This window comes from Anas platyrhynchos, chromosome 2 (genome assembly GCF_047663525.1).
Source record: "Anas platyrhynchos isolate ZD024472 breed Pekin duck chromosome 2, IASCAAS_PekinDuck_T2T, whole genome shotgun sequence".
Classification (NCBI taxonomy): Eukaryota; Metazoa; Chordata; class Aves; order Anseriformes; family Anatidae; genus Anas; species Anas platyrhynchos.
Genome location: NC_092588.1, coordinates 83,408,983 through 83,428,877, shown reverse-complemented (window position 1 = coordinate 83,428,877; position 19,895 = coordinate 83,408,983). Strand labels below are relative to the sequence as shown.

Sequence of the window (19,895 nt, the reverse complement as noted above, 5' to 3'; positions counted from 1 at the left end):
CATAGCTTTTACTTGGCCAGGATGCGTAATGAAAGAAGACTGCATTTTCATTCTATATTAATGCTAAAACTGGACAGTATTGTCCCTTTTGCACTACATAGGCCATGCATAAAATGACCTAATGCATTATAAATTTGCTAGATGTAATTTAAAATGTAAGGAAGTGTTCAATAAAATTTTAATGAAATTCTAAATATTAAGCAGACTCAGAATAGACCTTAGCATTCAACACAGTTGTTTTCTTTATATGCAGCAGAGGAAAGAATAAATTCTTTATTTTTAGCTTTCATTCTTTATCTCCTTGTATAAATGAGGAATCCCATACATGATCTGTTATGAGAGTATACAAAACTAATTATTACCTTTCTGAAGCAAAATATGAATATCCACCAAAGCCACTATTTTGTGAAACATATCATGTGGTGTCTAATAGCCTTGAGGGCCTTCGTAATTACTGAGGGATATTAGAACTGACAGACTTCAGATGTATGCTACAGAATAAAAAGGAAATATTGCTTGTTTGGTTAACAATTTCTCATTTATATTTACATGTTTGTCAAATCTGACAACTATTGTGTTAAAAGAAGGATCTGGTTTTGTTACCTTTCAAATGAAGATGGATGGTTCAAACTGGTCTGTTTTCTTTACTAACAGAAGGGTACCTGATACTCCTGTGGAGAGAGACATGTAAGTCTTTAAGCAGCATAGAGTTATTCCCTAAGAGGTTTGCAGTACATTTATTGAGATACATTTCTAACTAATAGTTCCGATAATGTCAAAGTGAAACAACCCAGCATATTAAGATTTTTATGGCAGTGAGCATAAAATAACTTTTCTATCCCATGTAATTTTCTGGATTTTCCTTGGGAAATCATTATGTCTATAATATAAAACATACCGACTTGATTTAATTGATTTCTTATGCAACTATTATAGCACTATTTCCAGTAACTACTTAACTAAAAATGTATATGATTTTTGATATTTAATTTCTGACATTTCTTGTTTCTTTTTTGCCAGATTAGTTTGCTAAATGAACTCAAACTTCATTGCACTCAATATCGCAGTGAAAACTGGAATAGTTCTTATTTATTCCATTTTTAAAAACATTTTATGATTTTGAATTTCAGCACCAATCAGATTTTCCCTTTCTTTCCTGTTTAGACAGATGTCCTAGGGACTGGTAGCCTTGTATTCTAAACCAGTTATTTCCTCAGTATTTCTCAATCTCCTAATATCAGTCAGAATCAGTTTCTAAAACATAACAGAAGTAAAAACAATGTAAAAGCAAATTCACAGCTTGAAGTGAGTTGAGCTATGACAACATACAGCCACTGAGCTTCCGTAGTGCACTTCCCCCAAGGTGGCCTGCAGTCATCTCTCTGACAGGTTGCGGAGACTGCAGTGAAGCAGAGACTACAGGGACACGTGTATGTATAGGGATGGCAAAAGTAATGCTTGTATGAATTAAGAACATAAAAGTCTATTCCACAGGTGCTGGTTAAAGATATATTCTGTGATACCTCCATGTCTGCTTTCTTTGTCCTTTATCAGCATTAGGTATTTCATTCAAAAATAACAAAATTTAACTAGTCATAGTAAAAGTATGACTGATCAATTATATATTTCTGTAGTGTTTTTCTATGAGGCATTTACATGTTTTGTCCAACTTTCAAATTTTTGTTGTCTCACTACATCCCATTTTCATCTTTTCTAACAACTTTTGTCATTTTTTCCTCTTTCTTTTATATATTTTGCTCATTATCATTATTTGAGCAAAAATACCAATCTGTAACATGCATACAAAATAAAATTTGTCAGGATTAACCAACTTTTGAGTGTATTAATTGCTGTCTTATCTCCATGGTCATCAGATGAATAGAAGAAAATATCAGATCAAAGATGCTGATGAGTTAAAGTATCCCATGGATTAGAATTCCCTGCCCCTGATCAATGCAATTAGATCAAATAGTTGGTACAGACTATGTTAATCAGTCTTTCTGAGACCTGAATTTGAGACAAGAGTATAACTAGACCTAAGCAAGCAGAGAAGGGATATATTTTCATGAGTAACTGCTAGAACTTGCATACACTTTTAAAAGATGCTGTGACTCATTACACGTTAAACAAACGATTGTTTCCTTTAATACAGCAACATTAACTGAGTGTCCTGTTGTATAATTTTCATAATGTAGTAGAATAATATTTTGTTGCCTAAAAAAGTGGTTAAAATGGCTTTTAGGACCTGGATAATCAGAGATATAAAACCAGACAGAAACATTTCTGCTACAGTACTGCTAACAATATACATGAACAGTGGCAGTAGATATCAGTCTCGGAAACCGTGGCAAAGGCAATTTTGAAATGAAAGTATAATTTTCCTTTTCAATATGTGAAGAAATGAGCTAAACATGTCCTGTCAAAATGTTGAGAATTATGCTATTTTCTACCTTCTCCTAAATTGCTGTGAGCTCAGATTGTACATTAATAAAACACTGAATTGCATTCTCCAGGCATTTCCCTACTTCTTGGGAAAAAACAAAAACTTTACAGCATGTCAGAGGAGTAAGCAGAGCTCCTTAATATTGTACCATCTCATCCTTCTCTCATAACTTTAGGCCCAAATCCTTCAGGGATTTGTACAGGTTTGGCTTTATGCACAGTGAGTTATTCTTCTGATTTGACAAGACACTGAAATGCCATTACATTATTATTATTTATTTTTTTTCCAGATTGGACTTGCCAATCTGTCGGCTACCTATAGTAATTTTTCTGATGAAGAATTCATGGGTGAAAATAAGTTTTCTTCACAATGGACAAGAATGATTTGGTGGAGGATTTAAAACTTCTGAATCCCCAAACCAGTCTAACTCTGCTATTATTCTTATTTCTTACTTTCTGTTATTAGTCTTATTTCTGTTCCCTCCCCAAGAAAGCTCTTGTTTTTCTTAGTCTTATACATATTCATGGGGATAAGTGGCATAGATTTTACTGTTTTCATGAGTTTTTGCTGCAGCTCACGAGCAAGGAAAGAGCTGCATCTTCACTCAAGCTGGAGAACAAGAATAAAAGATACAGTCATGGTTCCTCTTTGTCTCACTTCATGTTAGCTGTTACAGATGAACCAGAAGCAGACAGGGAGCTGTTAAAAGCTGCTCAGGTCACTAGTTTTTTTTAATTATTATTTATTTATTATTATTTTTTAATACCACTAAAATACAAGGAGCAAAATAATTCTCCTACTGGGGCAGAAGAGAACCTAAGTGAAGGTGTGATGCAGTTCCACTGCATTTGCCTGTATCTGGTTTATTTCTGTATTCTTTCAGGATCTCATCCTTTTGGCTCATGGGCGCACAGCACTTCACATATCACTGCAGGTTTCCATCACTTGGTAACCTCCCGGTACTTCCCCCCTGCCCTGGGCCTAATACAAGAAGACATAGCCCCAGAGAGGAGATTCAAGGTCTGTAAGCAGGGATGACTGCTTGATGGTGTGTGGCAGCACCAGCTCTCTTTTAATTTGAGAACCTCTTTTTATTTTTGTGTAATGCCAGGTGTTTTCACTGTCAAGCTCACTCAAGTATTTATTTATTTATATCTTAAAATCTATTTTATTCTACTGTTTGCTTCTCATTTGACAGGTGAGAACTGTTTAAGCTGAAAGTTTAGTTTGCACCTTTAATAAAGAAAATTCTCTTTTATTTTGTTTGAGACACTTTTCATATTCTTATAATAAAATCATATTTATATAACATTTCCAACCATTTTTTTCTTTGTTTCCTAAAAAACTACCTTACTAAATAATCCTTGCAAAGTCCAGTGCAAACAACATCTCAGCACCTCTGGAATAACAGTGTTGTGAGCATGTTGCTAGCACAGTTTGGCTAATGCATTGATTTATTTTACTCAGGAATCATCATGGAGAAAAGGTGCTTTTCTCAAAGCAAAATTGATGCTGGGACTTTAACCCCTCTAAATTTCCTGGTTCAGCAGAGGTAAAGACTGTTGACAGAGGAAAAATACATAATCACAATGTTTGCTTTTTAGGCTGAGCCACAGCTGCATTTCATTGCAGGGGAGTCATTGATGCTGGTGTGAATTGAAGTAATCCTTATACTATTGCGCTGGATATAATGAATGCTCATGTACACAGCAGGGTATGAAGACAGTACTATGGTAAAATTTTAACCACATCTGCAGAAGAAGCTTGACCTATATTCTGAAGAGTTCAGTTATAGTTAAGTAGGGGTGGTGAAGAATTTTCAAATATTAATATAATAATATAATGAACAGCATAATTGATTTGTTTCATCTCAGTTCCTTTATAGTTCTCTAAAGCAAGGGAGTAGTTTGAGTATAATTAACTTTGGGGCAAATTGATATATTCCTTTGCATCCATCTGGTCTTGCTTAGGTGGAATAGTGTTTATTCAGAAGGTCACAAAATTAGTAGTTGAAGGGTAGAACTGGTAGTTGTGGAGAACAGTCAGCTTAACTGTTAAGCACCAGTTTTGGCAAAGGGGAATTGAGCAGTTTGTTCTTGTTTATTTCTCATACAAACTTTGTGGACACAGGTCCTTAACCTTGATATGAGAGGTTGCTGAAGTAAGGAGTCTTGAGTTGGTGGAACATCCCTGTTTGGTGGCAGAATTTTGAGTGACACAGTGCCCTCAAACAGTCACAGAGTGAAACATTTTGAGAAAATTATGTCTCAGATTGATATTCAAGTTCTTGCCCCAAAATATGATAATGAGCCTAAGAAGTACCTGCTAAAGATATATAATAGTCAACTCTTCTCTCGAATCATGCTAAACATCACCCCAGAGGAAGGAACAGATAAGATTAGGATATAAAAGAGTAAAGAGTGTTAGGAGTTTGTGTAAAACAAATAAATAAATAAATGAGAAGAAAGAAGAAGATGAAATTAGAGTGAGGGAAAAAAAAAAAAAAAAAAAGCTGAGGAGAAAAGAAGAAACTGGAAACCTACGAGGGGCTGTACTCTCTCTCCTCCACCAAGACAGGGATGTCTTCTTGGTAAGCTCTGTGCCTTCTCTCTTTGATAAGGAATACTGGGGATAGCATTTTGCTTGAACTATTATTATATATTAGTGCTATTGAAGTAAGTATATTTATCAATGACAATTCTGACTCTGTTATATCTGTCATCTTATCAAATAAGTTCAACTTTGTGAGACTCTCAATGAAAGTCCTTGGCAAGTCTCTGAAACAGTCAGATGTTGGACTGCAAATACTTTCAGTATTCAACTTTGTGAGGCTGTCTCAGTAAAAGCCCTTAGCAGGGCTCTGAAACAGCCAAATACTGTACTCTGGTAAGTCCCCTGGGATGATGGGAGAGAATCACCTCTCTAAGATGGGGAGAATCACCTCCCTCAACCTGCTGGCCATGCTTCTTTTGATGTAGCCCAGGATACGTTTGTCTTTCTGTGCTGCAAACTCACATTGCTAGCTCATGCTGAGTAAGAGTAAGTGTTCCTCTGCTCAAGAGAGAGGATATAGTTGGTACACACCGTATACCACCCTGTGGTTTTACCTGTGACCACAGAGAGGATGTTAGGAAATAGGACTGGAAATCTACCTCAGCCCTAGAAGCATGGTTTCATGAGTTGTAAGGAAAAACAATGGAAAAATTGGGTTCTTCCAGGACAGTCATTGCTCCACTTTCCATTGGCAGTGTCTCAGAGTAATGAATACTATGACCACGACTACAGGGGCCCTGCCTCTAGTCAGTTGGAGGAAAAGAATAATTAAATTTATTGGACTGTGTGGATTTAATGGCTTGGCACACCAGACGCACAAGAGTAGAAGGCTCTAGTGGACATTGGCGCACAGTGTACTCTAATGCCATCTAACTATAGAGGAACAGAACCCAACTGTATTTGTAGAGTGGCAGGGGGATCCTAACAGCTTACTGTATGGAACACTGAAGTGAGCCAAGCTGGGAATGAGTGGCAAAGGCACTGAGAGTCAAAAGCTGAAGGTCAAAGAACAGCAGGTACCGATTGCTACCACAACAGTGCACCACCAGCAGCAATATCTCAGTATCAGATTCCCTAATTCCCATTCATGGTTCATCAGCTGGAGAGACAAGGAGTGATCAGCATGTCTTCCTGCTTCAGTGGTAACAGGACTCCCCAGAAGGTGACTGGATCCCAGACAAGCCTCCAGTTTGTGAGAAACAATCTGTAGCCAATAACAGACTCAGGCGAGGATCTCAGTGAAATAGCATTTTTATTCATGATTGCAATGGCGTGCGTCCTGCAAGCAGGAGTGCACAGCAAAAGTATATCATAACCTTATATTCCCTATTACCCAAAACTTTATTCCTCTCCTGTTTCCTCATTGTCTGAGTACTACAGGTTCACAAACTACTCAACACTTATTACTACGCCATATATGTACAATTTTATTTGACCAACTGTTAATTTCTCCTTTCCTTTTCTTTTTTTTTTTTTCCTTCTTCTCTCATGACTGGAGGGCCTGATATTTTTTTTTTTGTTTGTTTTTACTCATTTTGCACCACTTGTCTTGTTCTTCTCAGCTATCCTCCTTATTTTGTGACAGTAGGACCTTCCCTTTGTCTGCTTAACATACTCACCACTGCTATGCCCCTGTTATATCTACACAATCAGTTTTCAATATGCACGGTTAGTGGAATTTTCCACTGCAAAAACACAACTTTATTTCTCACACACTCACCCTTTAATAGTCCCACATGGCCAGTGCTAAAGTCTAATGGAGAGTGGAGGTTAACAGAGGACAATGGTGGCCTGAATGAAGTCACGCCACTGCTGAGTTCACACACTCTAGCCAGTGCGAGACATGTGGGAACTTCAATACAAACTGGAGTCACAGGCGGCCTAGTGGTATGCCACAAGTGAGATCAATAAAGCATTTTTTTCAATCCCTTTGGCAGCAGAGTGAGGTCAACAGTTTGCTTTCACTTGGTGGGGCATCCAATACACCTAGAATTAACTGTCCCATAAGGTATAAACACAGCCCTACTATTTGCCATGGATGGATCCAGACTGCATTGGAACAGAAGGAAGCTCCTGAACACCTGTAAGACATTGGTGGCAGCATTGTGTGGGCCAACACAGCAGGAGTTCTTGAGAAACGAAGGAAAACAGTCCAAATCCTTCTGAATGACAGTTTTGAAATAAAACAAAGGTCAAAGGACAGGCATAGAAGATCCAGTATTTAGGAATAAAATGGCAAGATGGTTGTCATCAAATCCCAATGGATATGATAAACAAAATAACAGCTATGTCTGCACCGACTAGCAAAAAGGAAACACAAGATTTTCACAAGTTTTGTGTGTGGTGAAGGCCATCCAGCTGGCTTTAGATTCTGATGAACAAGAAAAATGGCCAGTGCTCTCTATACTGACTCATGGATGGATGGTGGCAAATACCTTGTGGGGTTGCTACAGCAATGAAAGCAGGGCAACCGGCAGTGCACAAACTCTTCTGGGCTGCCACACTGTGGCAAGATATTGTCACCCAAGTAGAAAACCTGGATGTAAAAGCATGTCACAGGGCCTTCAAAGGCTCTCCATGGGGCCAGGGCCTTCAAAGGCTCCTCACTGGGCCAGGGTCTTCCAAGACCCATCAAAGGCTCCTAACAGATTGGCCTCAGCATGCAACAATCCAACACCACACCTCCTGCCTTGAAGAACAGTTATGACAGATGGAGCCTAAAACCATGGACTATACACACTAAGTAGACATTTTTGAGGGATGGCCCATAGACTAAGCGAATGGTATTTTCTCTCCTATTAAACTGTCTTTATCTCAACCCATGAGGTTTCTTTTACCTTTTTTTTCCCCATCCTTTTTCCCAAACCCACCCGGAGGGTAAGTGAGCAAACGGCTGTGTGGTACTTATTTGCCTTCCAGGTTACACCACAACAAAAGTAAAACATCAAAAGTAAGAATAAAATTTGGAAGGGATTTTCTGTAATGTAGAGAGACATTGAGTTAACCTAGACTAAGTCTAAGAGCAAGAAACTGCTTTTCATGGTTGCAGTAGAAAAGATATACATGTATTCACATTTTTCTTAATTCTGTTCTGACCTTGCTATTTTGAACTTTTTTTAAAAAAATAATTGGTTTTAGGTGGAAGCAAAAGCTCCCCCTTTCTGCCTCCACACCCCTTCCTCATCCCCCCACCCCCTACCCCCCCACCCCCCCCCATTTGTTGCTGTTGTTGTTGTTGAGGTGTTTGTGAAAGCTTTGGGGGTTTGAGAACTTATGATAAGGAAAATGTTGAGCCAACTGTAGCTCAATGTTGTGGCTGAGTAAGGGCCTGTTACAAATTATAAAGCCACAATTAAAAATACACAAAAGTAGCAAAATCTCTCTAGAAAGAAAACAAGCCTTTTCACAATTTTCTTTCTCTTAGCTATTCCATTTCCAATTTGTTTATATGAGGCTCAGTTTCCCCTAATAATTCCTCAAGGCATTGAGGGATTTGTAGAAATGTCTGTTTATTTGAACAGTCTCCACAATCATTGTGGTGGTGTGATTTTGTAATCAAGGAGCAACATAGGCAGATGAGTAAACCCCACTAAATTACCATCATATGATCAAATAGATTTTTGCAGAGTCACATATTTGCTTGTTGAAATTTAATCTGAAGTTCTATGTACCCTCTCAACCATGATCACGGTAATCTATCATGACCCCTAAAATGCACTTTTCAGTGGGATAGCAAATGCGTAAACTGAATCTTCAGTCTTCCTGAACAAATAATAATGCAGACCAGAAAATGCAGGAGTTACAAGAAAAAGTGGTATAAATGTGCAATATTTTCTACAGTTTTACTTCTCTTTCAGATCCTCAGTATTAGATCTAGAAGACAGCCACATCTGACAGTGTATGTGCACATAGTGTTTAAAATTGAAAACTTATGGATAACATTATGTGGGAATCACACACAATTTCCTTTGGAACTTGTTGCTTTCTGCATGAACATTTAATAAATAACCATCTTCTATGATTAACGGCTTGCAAAATATCTGACGCTGATTAACTGCGTTTCTAGGCATCCCCAGTAGACCTTACCAAATCCTTCATAAAGGTGTATGCTGCAATGTAATATTATCCAGAAAGAAGATGAGATAATTTGTCTCATTTAACCATTTTAGTTAATCCACATCACAGCAAAGTATATAACATGCATGCAGAATTTAGGGAATCAAGGTAGTAAGCACCACTGCAGTTTTCCTTTGAAGAAATAATGCTTATGAAGAATCTTACCGCTGGGTAATCTGAAACTGCAAGTTATGCGATTTAGGTTTGTGAGTTTTTTTCCTGTATTCTAGTTCAGTATGATGTAATACATTAGCAGTTTATGTTTGCAGCTCCTGAAATCCTACTATCTCAAAGTTTTCCTCCATACTTATGTATTGAGTTTACATGGCAATATTTTGGTAGTGGGGGGCTACAGAGGTGGCCTCTGTGAGAAGAATCCAGAAGCTGCCCCAACATAGATAAGGGTCAGTTTCAGCTGGCTCCAGAGGTGCCTGCTACTGGGCAGAGCCGAGCCAATAAGCAATGTCTGCATCTCTACGAAAGCATATTTAAGAAAAAGAAAAGGAAAAGGAAAGAAAAAAACTGCTGTGCAACAGCAGCTGGCAGAGAAAAGAGGGAGAACCATCCCTGCAGACCCCAAGGGCAGTGCAGAAGGAGGACAGGAGGTGCTCCAGGCAGGCAGCAGCAGTTCCCTGGTAGCCTGTGGAGAGGCCCCTGGTGGAGCAGGCTGTCCCCCTGCAGCCCATGGCTCCCACATAAAGCTGCTCACCATGCTGCAGCCCGTGGAGGAGCCCCCAGTGGAGGAGGTCGATGCGGCCTGGAAGAGGCCTGCAGGCCATGGAGAGCCCCCGCAGAAGAAGGCCCCAGGTCGGAGCAGCAGCACTTTAGATAACGGCTCCCCTGCTGGCCAGAGCCAAGCCAAGAAACGATGTCGCTTGCTCCTCTGGGAGAGCATATTGAAGAAAGGAGGACAAAAATAACAACAAGAAGCTGTTTCCCAGGGAGAAAGAGAGGAGAAGCAGCCCTGCAGCCCCCCAGGTGAGTGCAGCAGGAGGGCAGGGTCGCTGCAGGCAGGCAGCAGCAGTTCCCCTGCGGGCTGTGCAGGGAGAGGCCCCTGGTGGAGCAGGCTGTCCCCCTGCAGCCCATGGAGCAGATCTCCACGCTGCAGCCCCCCCGTGGGTGGAGGAGCCCCCGGTGGAGCAGGTGGATGTGGCCTGGAGGAGGCTGCGGCCCATGGAGAGCCCCCGCAGGGCAGGAGCAGGCCCCGGGCCGCAGCTGCAGCCCCCCCGTGGAGAGGAGCCCCCGCAGGAGCAGGGGGTCTGGGGGGAGCTGCCGCCCAGCCGTGGGGGACCCGTGCTGGAGCAGTTTGCTCGTGACATATGGACCCTGTGGTATGGAACTGTGTTGGTACAGTTCCTGAAGAGCTGCTGCCTGTGGGAAAACCACACAAGATCAGTTTGGGAAGCATAGCTTCCCATGGGAAGGACCCTTCATGGAGCAGGGGTAGAGAGTGATTGTGAAGGAGCTGTGGATATGAAGTGTTAGGGACTGATCGCAGCCCCCATTCCCCTTTGCTGCTCAGTGGGAGGACGTAGGAGAGGGCAGATGGAGGTAAGGTATTTTTATTTAGTTAGATAGTTTGTTTTGTTTCTCACTGCTCTGGCTTTTTAGTAATAGGTAATAAATTACATTAATCTCCCTATGCTGATTTTTTTTTTTGCCTGTGATAATAATTATAAACTAATCTCCCTGTCCTTATCTCAATCCTTGAGCCCTTTTCATCACATTTTCTACCTCTTTCACTTTGAGAAGGGAGAATAAGAGAGTAGTTGTGGTGGAGCTCAGCTGCCCAACTAAGGAAAACCCATGCAATTTAGAAAATAACATTTTCTATAGTAAGTAGCTTTTTCTTGCTGAAGGAATGATTACTTTGTAAGGCATGCAGATGTCCTGCCTTTTCTCAAGCTCACTCATAGCTAATACCATGATTGTAGTTTTCTAGTGTTTCTACCTGCATTTTTGGACATATTTTCTCTAGGATCTATTTTAAGGTGTTTTTTTTTTGTTTTGTTTTGTTTTGTTTTTGGTTTGGTTTGGTTTTTTTTTTGGTTCCTTCTCTGACAAGGAAATTAAAATGTTTGTTAAACATGCTAATAATTACCAAGCATATGCTTTTTCTTTTTTTTTTTCTTGCCTTCAAAGAACTTTCTCCATGTTGTAGAGCAAATAGTCATGTGTAAACAGAACAGTAGCTTAACAAATACAGCTATTTAGAAGTGTTTTGATGAACCCCATACAACTTTCCTTGACTGTATTTCAGATCAAATGTATAAATTAAGAATAGTACTTTAAAGAGTAATCCTCCTATAAGTCTGTGAAACTTAAAACATATTGAAATGCACACCAACTTCATTTCCTTTGCAGTGTCTAACCATCAGTTTACACATAACTTTAGCAGATGTTTCTACTTTTGACTGTAAGATAGCTTAAAGAACCAGGTTTTCCTCTCCTTACTTTTCATTCTCTGAGGAGCAAATTCATTCATGAGCAAAAGCTTTGCTATACTTTGGAAATCAATTTTGCATGTTTCACCCAATGTTTCCAGTACAATTATACAGCAGATTTTGTAGTCTCACTACTTTATTTATGAAAATACTTAAATAATTTAAAAAACGTAAGGTTTAAAATGGTATGACCAATAAGAGGACCCACTTTCTATGATGTTAATTGCAAGACAAGTCTTTGTCAAAGCTGTTACATGTTGTATCCTATTCTCTGTTATCCAGAGCAGAATAAAGCTGGGTCCTTGAACTATAACAGTATTTTTTAAATGATGTTGGAAGTAGGTCATATCGGTAAGATTAAGACCAGAACAAGTAATAAAGAATCTATCATTTATGACCCAAACCTCCTCAGAAAATAAGAAACAAAGAGAGAAAGGAGGAAGGGGGGAGGAAGGACAATCTGTACCTATTTTGACTTCAGTGAAGGCTCCCCTACTTATTGAAGTTAAGCAACAAAACCTTGTTACGATGGAGGTAGAAGAAATGGCATCAGGACCAAATATGGAGATCACAGCTGAACATGGTACTCTGATTTGGTTTTGTTAATTTAAAATGTGATAGGGGTAAAATGTCATTTCTCTCTTTTTTGGTAACAAACATAGTCTTTCAGATAACAAAATATTTGCAAAAAAAATTGCGTGAAAACTTGTAGATATCAGTGGACACAATATTTTATTAATATGTGGTTATTTGCTCAATAGGATTTCCAGAAGGTTTCAAAACTCAATTGACAATGAAATTAATAGGAGTTAAATATAAGATTGGTTTAGGTCTATTTTCTGATGATCTCAGTATTTATCTGTCTCAACATTTATATACTAACATCCATTTAAAATCTGTCTCCAGATGTTTTCCAACAAAGCACATTTTTTCACAGATATTGAAATGTAAAACAGATGAATTAGAACACAATTCTGATTGAAGTAAACAAATCTGTTTACATAAAATGGGCAAACAGGTACCAAAATTTTAAGCAAAAATCTTGCTTCTGCTCTGCCATAAATACCCACAGTGCTGATGTCTCAAGAGCAAATCTACCTGGCCAAAGGATAGGAAAAGTTATCTAACACTTTAAAAACTAGCTAAATGAATTAAATCCAATGTAGAGTTGAATCTAATTCTTATCAAACTAAAATAGTTCATGAAGTACACAAACAAGACACAGGTGGGAGAAGGCTGTGTGATGGCTGCAGAATGCCATGAAGACACACTCTACATACACTGCATCCCCTTGAGGAGCTGAGGCAAGATGTTGAGGAAACCCAGTGGCCCTGGAAAGTGCAGGCGGTTTGGCAGTAACCAGGACTGAGATGAGGGTCTTCGACTCCCCTGATACATCTCATTGCAAAGAAAGAATCACGTTCCTTCTGTTGTTTTTTGTTTGTTTGTTTGGTTGGTTTGGTTTGGTTTTGTTTCTTCCCCCAAGAAACTTGCTGAACTTGTATGTTTTTTGTTTCTGATGAAGAATTTCAAATGTATTACTAAATTTGGCTATCTGACAAATAGTCTGATAACTTACACAAAGGATTCTTTTTAACTTTATTCAGGACTCAGTGAAAGTCTATGAGAAATATAAGCTACTGCTTCTATTGCTACCATTACCTTTATCATTAGAATTCACTGTAATTATTAGAGTAACAAAGTCAGCAGCCATTGTTAGTGTTATATTTTTTGATAAACAGCAATATCCACAGTGTGATTCAAACCCACTGCAGATTATGCTAATTTTGTATTCAAACAGGGATTCTTCTCACAGTATATTAATAATATAAGCTTTGTACCTAAAATTTTGTACCTGTTCCAGGGAGAATAGCTAATCTGTAAAACACTTTGAACACCTGCTAATTCAAAATAGACCCAGCATGTACTTTTATTACAATTTAGCGTTTAGTTTTCAAATTTTAAATTAGTGTTCCTGCTGTGCTTGTTTGGCCAAATCCTTTTTGCTTCCCTGCTGTCTTTCTGTAGATTTTGTAAAATGTTTCATTTCTCCATTCCCTATAATCTCAATGATATTGTTCAAAATTCACAATATTCATATTTTTCTGTACTAAAATACCTGACAGTATTTACAATGTGCTTGAATCCTGTGTATTTAAATATATATTTAGATATTCATTTTTGCTTTTCATTTTTCTTGAAGTTGTTATGTCCATTTTTTGGCTGATGGATGACCAGCCAATCAAATTTCTCTGGAGTGGAGAGGTTATCCTGAATACATCCTTGCTTGAGATCACAGTAGTAAAGAAGGATTAAAGCACGATATGCACATCCTTCTGTACATGCTATTAAGAAAACCAAATGTAAGGATCTTTCAATGCTAAAGGCAGAAGGCTGATTAATTATTGATAATCTATTAATTAAAAAAAAAAAAAAAGTGTTTATTTTACATGCTCATCTCTTATCATGAGATAAAGGATCTTGAACTCTTCTCCATAACATTTAGAAGGTCAGATTCTCAGGTGATGTAAATGGCTTTTAAGAGTGTGTTTGAATTACTTGACAAATAACCTTGCCTGGAGCTGTACTATTGGAATTTTCACAGGTATGGCTAAGGTCCTATTTTTCATCTGGAAATTATTCCCAAACTATATCAGAGTGCATGATAGAGGATTAAAGGTGTGGATGAATATAATAATCTAGTTTCTAACTGCTCAGTAGCATTTTGATCAGCAGAATGGAAAGTAACATTTTATTTATTTGTTTATTTATTAATATATTCAGATCACCATTGATTGCATTGAGTATAACAGGATCTTTGGGTTGGCAGGAGCTCCTTGTTCATGCTCCTTGTTTGAAAAGCTTCCATTCCAAATCTGTTTTTGTTGGAACTTTTTAATTAACTGTGCTCTTTGAGGATATAAACACACTGTTACATGCTAACATGAATGATATTTTGACCTCTTTAAGTGTACCAGACATTGCCTTACTCCACAGAAATCCCATGGGAAAGTGTGTGTGGCTAAGTGTTTAGGCAAGAAATGCTGTAGCAGTGCTGGTGATGATAAAGGAAGACATTTTACACATGCAAGCACCCACATTAATGGAAAAGATATCTCTATGTACAGTAATGTATTATTTTTTTAAATAATAATAATAATAATAACATGGATACTGTAGAGTTAGAAATATTCTCCAATGCAGCAAGATGTTGACACCTAAGTCTGAAACTTCTAAGCAAATGAAGCAACAAATAGAAAAAAACATCCTGACACTTCTGAGAGAAAGCTTTTTAAAAGGCTATGTTAGCATTACGAGCAGAGATCCAAAGGGATAAATTTGTTGAGGAATAAATATAAATCTGTAAAGGGTGCAACCAAAAGGATACTAAATATGCTCACCTATCATGTTTGGTTCTCTAAGAAAGAGGAGGAACAAGGCCTGAAGAAAAGGACAAGATTTTGGTAATGATTTTCAGACAACTGGTGGAAATTGAGATCAGTATAAAAAAGACCCAGGAGGCAGACATAGTATGTGAAGTAAGAAGAATAATGATTCAGATAATTAGGAGAATTATTTTGTTCCTCTTTCTCTAAAGCAGCAGATGCCAGCTGCTGGAAGTTGAATATTAAACCTGGTGTCCCTGTGGAATGATTCAGTACAAAGAAACCTCAGTTGTAATATCATGAAACAATGTTCTTAAGAACATGAACATCCTTATGTTTCTTCTTCAATACTTTGCTAGGCTTTTACCACAGCTAGAGGCAGACTACAGGGTCCCAGTTGGGTCAGGCTTTGTTTCGTTTTCAGAAAAGCTAAGCCAGACTACATATGTGTTTTTTTTTTTGTTTGTTTGTTTGTTTGTTTTTTTCCCCTCTGAAATAAGTTTTGCTTCCGTGAGGAATTCTGTCACTAGCAGTTTTTCTTGCAAGCTAAAATGTTTTAAAAAATTCTATAATTTCTTCCAGAATGGAAATTCAGGGTTTTAATTACTATTGTTCACTTCATAATATGCACAGCTTAGCTGGCTGATGAAGGCAAATTTTAAAATCCAGTCAACAATAAGTGTCTTTTACTTCCAGTTCTTCAATAAGACCAGTTGCCTTGGACCTCTAGTAGAAAAGGGTCCTAGTAGAAAAATTACCATGCTGAGATAAAGGGAAATATTAATTTAATTAGGTGTTCAGGGATAGCTGAGACACAAGCAAATATTGTATGCTCTGAAAACAGAAGCTGAAGTATTGTCTTGGGTCTTTCTTAAGTAACTGTCTTTTTGAATTAATACATTATTTTCAAGATGAGAACTTAATCAAACAGAAGCCATGTATTTTATATATATTCATGTATCTGTATATGCACGGAGTGTATGTGTAATGTATCTTTCTTCCTAAGGGTAGTTATCTGTTTTGGACTAGATATACATTTTCATATATGCAGATGTTATTCCTGTATATACATAGTTGATTTACCATGCCCTCATTAGCAACAGAAGCCTCAATTTCAAAGTGTCATACTTAAACACTGGCCTGAGTCCTACCCCCAAATCTGGGAAGACTAGACCACATTGACTGCTCAGTGACCTCTTCTATCTCTTCACAACCAGTCAATCAAATAATGATGACCTGTTGTTGAGGGAGAAACAAAAAGAAAAGAGAGAAAGATAAATGTATGACATATTATCTGTTTTCCCAAATTATACTAATTCAATATCTTCTTTATTTTTTATTGTGGAGAAACTGTTGAGTAGCTGGATTCTGCCTTGTACAACAGTGCTGTAAGCAGCCCCAGCCTTCCCTAAGCTGTAAGCAGTAGGAGCAATAGACGGATCAGTCAGCCACCACCAGTCTCCCCATTCCTTCCCATAGTTGGAAGCAGGGCACTTTTCAGTGATTGCTTGTTTGTTTATGAAAGAATATCACACAATACTGGACCCCATGCAGCCTGCTATTTACAGATTTCACAAGTGGCATTTTGTTTACTTAGGACTTCAGTGTCCTAAATCTGCCAGCTGACACTTTTCCTTAAAATAAAGGTATTCCCCAAAGCCTCTTTCATTCAAATCCCTTTCTTTGCACCAGTTTGGGGTTTCCTTCCAGAGCTACTTTCTTTCCAGAGATTCTAGAGCCAGGTGACCTATTGATCTTTCTTAGGCCTTAGGTCACTTGGCTAATACATATTCATCTTTGATTTGCTGGTATGAGGAAATTAAACATATCACAGATTAAATCCTAAAAGTCTGTCATGTTGTGACAGAAAGCAATTGTCATTTTATTTTTCTCAATTTGTCTATCTGTCCTTCTATCTAAATTCATATATGCACCTCTCCTTATGATTTTAGTATGCTCTTCTTATCTGCTAAGTGCATACTGTGGTCCCCAGTGTTAGGGAGTTACTGAATCTCATAGCCTGACAGAGATGAGGCTGCTGCAGCTCTGTGCCCAGGTCCAAGCAGTAGCAAAGCCAAAGAAGGATTCCCAATAGGTACATGTGAAAACACAAACATTATACATCTGGCCCCACAGATCAACATCAGTGTGTCAATGGCTTTATACTGTTCCCCTCAACAGCTAGTTAAAATGAAGGTCCATTAGTGGGAAACACATGCACACATGTATATGTAATTTGGATCCCTCCAGCAGCTGTGCTCAGATACTCAACCTGCCCACTGGCACAGAACAGCCCCTTTTATCCCCTTATCCTTCTATTTCTCCCACCCCCTTCTAAAGCACCTTGATCATTGCCTTTCTTCACCTTTGTTTCTTCCCTTAAAGAGCCTATAACACCCTGTACAGTCCTAGAAGATTCTTTCCCTGCATCCCATAACATGTCCCACACTTGTGGACAGTGATCCTCCTCAGTAGGAAAGGTGATCTCCAGATGTGCTGCATTGGCCCATGGTGATGGGTGTCACACTTGGGGCTGAGATTCTCCTCGGACAGCTGTGGGAAAAGCCAGGACTTATTTCTTTGATAGGTTTATTGGAGTTCTCCTTCCTGATGCTGTGCCTCTGTGCACCTTCATGTGTGTGGATGAGCTTTTAATCACATAAGCCAACATCCACATCTTTTCTGCTTCTACTTTAAATCTTTTGCTTGAAAACTATTCAGACAACCAAAAGAGAGAGACATTCAAAGTAGTGTTATTCCTGGGTGTTAGTCTTATGTTAGCAAAGGCAGGTGAAGGAGGCTAGGAACAAAAGTGTTTAATATGCTATTATGTTGGGGAGAAAAAAAGAAAAAAAAAAAAGTATTTTGTTTGGATAAATAAGCATTATTTTTTACTGGAAAAAAAAGTAATGGCAGTGTTCATTAAACAGCAAAAAGTTCCAGGAGCAAAATTTGTCAGCATAATAAAAGCAAGGTTGGATTTGATGTACTTAAGAGTGTTAGTAGCTTTAGTGGAATTCACAAGAAGATGAAGTGTTCACCATTGGGCTTGGGAGTGTCAGTCTGGTGTTTTAAGGTCAGTTCTGAAGATGTAGCTGAGAAAGGTAAAATGATTAATTTTTGATTAAATGATTAATCATTCAGTAAAATGATTAATCCTCCAAGAATATTATGACAATCTACTGCTGTCATTCTATTAGTCATCACTTAGAGAAAAAAAAAAAAAAAAAAAAGCAAATCTCAGATGAAAATATTACAGAAAATTTATGATAGACTTTCAAACTTTGAAAAGATTCCTGAAAGTGCTTTAGAGAAATTCTGTGGCAATTCGATCCACCTGTTTATTGCTTGCTTTATTGTTACCTTGGTACTGTTATTATGGCATTTGTTGTTTCTTAATGTTAACTTTTGTAAAGGAAGTTTGAGGGTGCACTCATGTCAGAGCTTCTTGATTCAGTATTATGATGTTTCCCTACAACACACTGGTGGTGAGTGTGTCCTCTTGCCCTCTTACCTAATCCTGAAAGAGATTAGAAAAAAAGCCAGATTGCTTTGTGAACAAAGTCAGAAAAAAGAGTGTTGTAGGTACAGTGAACAGACTACATTCAGATGCATGAATATTTCAGAAGTGGCCATTAATTTCAGTAGTGGAATAAAAGGAAGCTAGAGCCAAGACTCCAGCCTTAAAAATCATGGCACTGTCTTTATACATTGCTAACTATGTCAGCTGTCTTCAAACTTCCTGTCCTTGTCAATCTCAATTGCATTTTGACTCTTCCTTGCTATAGTGTTGCAGAAGTCAGTGCTTACAATTCTTTTATCCACTGTGAGGAAAAGGGTTAAGGTAAGGGTTAAGAGCATGAAACAGCTTGGGAGAACACTATCTTCTCCTAGAACTTTTTTATCTTTGATGGCAATCTGAAATTGTGCTTCTCATTTGTTTTTTAATCTGCTGTGACTTCTCATTTCACACTATGTAGAGTTTCAGAGAGAGTATCTGTTTGTCATTTAAATACACCTGTTCACTTGTGTTTTGGTAATTTATTGCACTGTCAAAGTAGGAAGGATGCAGGCTGCTGTATATGAGTGTAGATTTTTGTTTGCTTGTTTGTTTTCTAGATGTAAAAGTATGAAGTAGTTGTACTGTGTGTATATTCTGGGCATTTGATTTTTTTGTGTGTTTAGTTGGGTTCTGACCTTTTTCAGACAGTGTATGTAATCTCTTGCTTCATCTAAAATATATATACACACACACATATATATATGCATCTATATCCATTTAACTCAGAAAATATCCTTTTAGCATGAAGGAAAAAAAAAAGTGAACCTGTTTATTCATTTCACATCTGTATCTTATAGAAGTAGATAGAGTTCTGTTATTTTGGAAATATACAAGAATGATAGTTTTAATATCTGAATTACCTTTTTTTCAGTTTGTTAATATTTTCATTATCAGAGACTCTTTAAGCTGAGAAATTTATAAAGACAAAATCATTTTGGAGTTTGATCTGGAAGACTGATTTTGATTTCTCTCTCAAAATCATTGCCTCTTGCTTGAAGTTATAAGTTACTGGATTATGAACATGTAAAATCAGAGGTAAAATTCAGAAGAAATATTGCTTATAGTCTTGTCCATGTGAGCAAAAAGGCAAAACCTTCTTTTTCACCCAAGCTTCTATTGCCCCTTGATTTCAAATTCTAATGTGATTATCTGTCAGAGAATCATAGACTATCTTGAATTGGAAGGGACCCACAGGAATCATAGAATCATAGACTCAAAGAATGGTTTGGATTAGAAGAGACATTAAAGATTATCTAATTTGGACCTCCTGCCATGGGCAGGGACACCTCCCACTAGATCAGGTTGCTCCAAGCTCCATCCACTGTGGCCTTGAACAATTCCTGCAATGGGGCATTCACAGCTTTTCTGGGCAACCTGTTCCAGTGCCTCAC

The 19,895-nt window shown here is 38.0% G+C and overlaps 1 long non-coding RNA gene across 2 annotated transcripts in view; it reads left to right on the top strand.

The window, feature by feature from the left end:
* The first annotated feature begins 9,338 nt into the window (after window positions 1–9,338).
* LOC140001944 (uncharacterized) overlaps window positions 9,339–19,895 on the top strand; it is a 40,852-nt gene continuing 30,295 nt past the window's right edge. The window contains exon 1 of one of the 2 annotated variants that reach the window (XR_011807759.1): window positions 9,339–10,090. This is a non-coding gene — a long non-coding RNA (uncharacterized lncRNA). The remainder of the gene's footprint in view (window positions 10,091–19,895) is intronic. The other variant, XR_011807760.1, reaches the window with a different exon arrangement.